This window comes from Sorex araneus, chromosome 6 (genome assembly GCF_027595985.1).
Source record: "Sorex araneus isolate mSorAra2 chromosome 6, mSorAra2.pri, whole genome shotgun sequence".
Taxonomy (NCBI): domain Eukaryota; kingdom Metazoa; phylum Chordata; class Mammalia; order Eulipotyphla; family Soricidae; genus Sorex; species Sorex araneus.
Genome location: NC_073307.1, coordinates 136,640,430 through 136,646,075, shown reverse-complemented (window position 1 = coordinate 136,646,075; position 5,646 = coordinate 136,640,430).

Below are 5,646 nucleotides of genomic sequence, written 5' to 3'. Positions count from 1 at the left end.
TTTACCCAATGAGTGTGGTGATATTGCCAACCTCAAATGAGGTGCCACTCACATAAAATACAGCATTTCTTCTCTGTCCATGTCTATTTAGCAAGAATTTCACTTGTTAAATAGACACGGACAGAGTAACTATACTGGGACCCTCCCAAAGAATTCCAGATTCACATTATTAGAAGGAACTAAGTTTCTTTTAACCCCAGCAAGAGGTCTATAATCCACAGTAATAGAGCCTTCTCCAATGTAGATGCATCAGGGAGTGTCACTAGTGTAGCTTTTACAAGTTGTCAAAACATCAAATGGTCCTACCAACTGCTTTATACCTTTTCATAGCAGTAGTAGGGCATTAAGGAAGAGAAATCTAATAATTTACTGAGAATGTGACTCCAGACCTGTGTTTCACTACACCCTTGGCAGGACATTAAAATGATCTAGGCGGGCAATAGTAGCCTCAGGTGTGATTACTATGGTGGGGAGGAACTGTTTGTTCTCTTAGAGAAGAAAGGTTTCCAGAGTACTGAGTGATTTTTTTTTTCCTGAAAAGGTATGTGTGTGGTGGTGGTGGGGGGAAGGGCAGATATGCCAAATACATTTGAAACCTCTGGTCTGAACTTTGAACTCTGGGGTTAAAGAGCACCGGAGAGTTCAGCAGACCATTGATTCACCCATCTATTTGTGCGTTCATTTATTCTTCAATTTTTATTGAGAGTATACTATTTATCAGGCAACGTAAACAATGTTTGAGCTTTTCCAGTAAATTAGACAAATCTGGTTTCTTAATGAGAAAGTTGTTAATTATTCAAGCCAGGTGAGGGCTTTCTAAGACACGGAGAATTATTCAACTTTGAAATTACATTCTATAGTGTAAATGAGAGATCAAAAAATCACCAAAGAAAATAAGAAAGAGGAAAGAGAAAACAAATAAAATATAGCATTTAGTTTAAGATGTGAGAGTTTCGAAAGGAAGGTAGAACATAAAATACTATTTGCTGCTAATATATAGAAGAGTAAGACTTAGGAGGAAATTTATGCATTATTTTATTAATAACAAACTCTAGCTTTGCCATAATTTTGAATTCTACTTCCACCATTTCTTGGTAATAGGACTTTGGAAAAGCTTTTTATTTTGATGGAGATGCAAGAAAATGCCTTTTCTGAGGGTAGTTTAAATGAAATGTTTCCAAAATTTCAAATATACTACAAGATAAATAGTATTTTTTAATTGCTATGTTTATTGACTGGCAAGCTACCGAGAGTATCCCACCCACAGGGAAGAGCCTGGCAAGCTCCCTGTGGGGTATTTGATATGCCAAATACAGTAACAATAACAGGTCTCATCCCCCTGACCCTGAAAGAACCTCCAATCCTTGGGAAAGATGAGTAAGGAGAGGCTGCTAACATCTCAGGGCTGGGATGATTGGAGACATTACTGGTGCTCGCTTGAGCAAATCGATGAACAATGGAATGATAGTGACAGTGACATGTTTATTGACACCTTTAAATTTTCAAAAATGAGAATTGGTGCATTTTGGGAAAAGCACCTAAAGTCCTTATACTTTAAAATCCATTGTTCCTTTCTCAAAGAATATTTCAACATTTATGTACCTCACAGTAATATCTTCACAACACTGTAAGTCTCTATAAAATGTAGAAAGAGAGGGAATTAAAAGGTATGGAATGAAAAGGACATGGTTATGATAATAATTTAGGGCCACCATTTTGTTTCCAGGTACTTCAACCTTTCAGTCTGGAGAGTGTGTTTAGCAGCGTAGCTGGGTATTTCAGAAAAATATTGTCTGGGCTCTCACAGTGCAGAACTTGGCCTGAATTGAACTCATGTTTCCTATAGCCAGCGTAGCAGGTGAATAAGTTAAGAATCGGACTCACCTAACTTAGTATACTGCAAATTATTTTTCTCCTGTATTTACTTGAACTTTGGGGCCACAGAGAGTAACAGGTAACAATTAAAGGAAAAAACAGCTAAAAAAAAAGTACTAATAGACAGATCCATATCCAGAAGGGGAAATGACGAAGCTTGGGAAAGTCTGAAAAGGGAAGCCAGATACATCCTCAAGGGTCAAGGAGAAGTCTTAGGAAAGCGTGCTTAGACAAGTCATTGGAGAGTTCGGAGTGAAAAGACAGAGACACAGAGATTTCTATCTGAACCATCATCAACTTCAACTTATATCTAGACCAAGGACTTAAATCATGTCCTGCTTGATCAAGTGAGCAATTTATCTTAGCTTTTTCCTGGAACGTGACTTTCTTACATTTGATAAGCAGAGAGAATCATAATTCCTGTTCAGATGTAAATGGAGAAGACTTTAATTTGTAGTATACCGAGTCTGAAGATAACGATCTTTGCTAGAAGATTGCAAGGCAGTTAGTAGCAGTTAGGTGCCAAGACACAATGCCCTTATTCCAGCTGGGAAAGAGCACACTTTCTGTGCATTTTTAAACACAAATTTCTGAAGCCTTTTCATTGTAGTGACATCAGTTTTTATATAGGGCCCTACTCTGGGATGAAAATATTATAGTACCAAGATGAATTATGTAGATTTATCCTTCCTAAGCGACTGAAAAACTGTGAATTTACCTATGCTCAGATAATTTTCTTAAAGAGAGACTAATTAATGATGGGGGGATTGGAGGTTATGATTTAACCCAAAATCTGTAATACTTCCTTCCCATTAAAAATTGACCCTAGGGCATGTTCTGCTCTGCTCCCAACTAGTTTTTATTCTGGTTTTTTTTTTTTTTGTCCTTTCTCTAGTTCATTTGGTACCTTATGAACTAGAGGAGACTGGATCTTCCATCTGTTTCTCTCACTTCTTTTTTTTTTTTAGTAATTATTCATTTATTGTATAGAATATTCTTATTTAAACTTAAGAACAAAAGCTTTCTTGAAAGCAAATGTATTTTTGAATTATAAGTCATTTGGCTTACACATTTTCTAGTATACAATCAAACTCGCATCTAAAGTATTTTATACTTTTATTCACATTTTATAATGCCATTTAGTTGTTTAAAAAATCCCTTGTAGTGAAGCCTTGGAAATTAATTTCAAACATATTTATGACCAAAAATAGTTAATTATTAAATAATAAACCCTGGTGCTCCTTTAGTTGGGACTTAGAAATGCGAATCTATAAAATTATCACTAGTGTGTCATTTAACATTAGCTTGTGATGAAAAATGAGATTAAATAGATATTTATCCTTTTTGTTCAGGAATAATTTCCTCAGGGAATAGTCCTCAGGGAAACACAGGTACCTAAGGAAAATTCCACTAACCATGTATACCAAGAATTGTTTCTCTCATCTCATCCTTCATCTCATCCAAATCATTTCAGCGCATTTTCTGCTGTGCCCCAATTGGTCTATTTCTGCATTTACTGATTACCAAGATTATTTCTCCATTGGTCAGAAAGCACCATCATCAGATATTTTTGATGATGTTGGATTTTGTTTTAGTTTTTTATCTTCTTGATTTTTTTTTTTGTCTTGGGCCACACACAGTGGTTTTTATTCTGTTTTTCATTCCTGGCTTTGGACTCAGGAATCATTTCTAGTGGGTCTTGGGAAATCATATGTGGTGCTGGGGATCAAACCAAGGCAAGCACCCTACCAGCTGTATTATCCCTCTGGCTCGATTTTAAAGTTCCCTGAAACTTGACATCAAAATTTGAAGTTAATTTATCGCATCATATTCAGAATAAACAAACAAAAAACTGTTCTCAAGGGAATATTTTCTGGAGCTATTTTCTGAGAACATTGGTACTTGATGTAGTTCATTGGTTGCCTAGAACAGGTGAGCCTCTCAAGGTGATATGATGGGATTTTACTACAGATTTCCACTAAAACATTTTAATTTTAACATAACATTCTAATTATTAACTATATAAACTATAGTAACCATGCTGTGTATTATAACTCAATGACTTATTTATTTATAACTGGGAGTAAATACTAAAAGTTATGGTCTAAGAAAATACCCTATAACTATGAGTTAATATACGACATGAATAGTTTTGTAATATATATACATATAGAACCTATTTTGTGAAACCTATTTAATGCTATTTGTTAGCACTGTAGCACTGTCCTCCTTTTGTTCATCAATTTGCTCCAGTGGGCATCAATATCGTCTCCATTGTGAGACTTGTTACTGTTTTGGGCATATCAAATATTCTATGGGTAACTTGCCAGGCTCTGCCGTGCAGGCGGGATACTCTAGGTAGCTTGCAGGCTCTTCGAGAGGGATGGAAGAATAAAACCCAGGTTGGCCACATGCAAGGCAAATGCCCTACCCGCTGTGCTATCATTCCAGTTAATTATACCTTAATAGAAAAAAACAACCCTCATGTACCATAAGCTCAAAGTAAAAATAACTTAAACATAAACAAATACATTCACTTGCATCACTTGTCATCCTGTTGCTCATTGATTTGCTGGAGCGGGTGCCAGTAACATCTCCATTGGTCCCTGTCACATGTTAGTGTAGCCCAATGGCCTCTCCTCACTCCAGGAACATGAAGAACTTGGAACCATTCATTCAGGGTCTTGACAAAGAAGTCTGATGGTTCACTGCCTCATCGTGGCGAGGGGGTGGCAACGGTACCAACCGGTGAAGAGCGAACCAACAGGTGCTGCCCAGAAATACAGGCAGGTGCAGGACTGGACTCTTTGCATCAACTGTGTCAATCTGGCCAGCACTTTTTGTACATGAGCAGCACATCCATGAACAAGGTGTGTGGCGTGTTTGTCAGCATGCAGATCATTGTAACATGCCACCTGCACGACAGAGCCTGTCAAGCTACCTGTGGCATATTCGATATGCCAAAACCAGTAACAAACAAATATTTTAAATAAAATATTTGATAATAGAAAAACTGGATAGTGAGGAGAGGAATAGAAAAAACAGCATTTTGTTTTTAATTTTCATTTGTTTAACATGTCTTTGTTGACATGTTAAAAAATGTATGTAAGGCACTGTGCTTGGGCTAGAGGTGCAGTATAGGCAAAACTGTTTAGTTACTGTTCTCATGGGTTGGAAGAAATTATCTTATAAGTAATGGGAAATCATCTCATAAATAATGGGAAAGGTCTACTAGTTTCAGTGAAAGATAACTAAGGGGTGCTATGATAATGTGAGGTAAGAAGGTTTGGCTTGCTTTTGGTGGCCATGCAAGTGGAATTAAGTAGTATTTTAAATTGCCAAGAATACAAAGAACATTAAAAAGCATTTTACACCTGGGAGCCTTAGGGTGTCCCTCCTCTTTTCCTTTCTAATTCTTCCATGGATAAAAAGGGATAGTAGAAAGCATCCACACAGGTTCATGGTTCATAGACTTAGGGGAATGTGTTTAGCTTAAGATGTAATCCAAAAAGGAAACAATCATTTTTTGATTTATTAAATTCAAGACAGAGTGTGAAAATTGCTATAAATGCTACTTGAAACCAATCAAGTAGAATTTATAAGAAATTGATTCTACATATTTTCTTTGAGCCATAAAAACAGAAAATGTTTTTATGGTTTGGCTTACCTACATTGAGAATTCAGATAAAAATTTTCAAAATGGTGAATTGAAGAATAGATCTTTAACCACAGAATGAGGAACCATGCTTAAATAATATTTGGTAACACAAG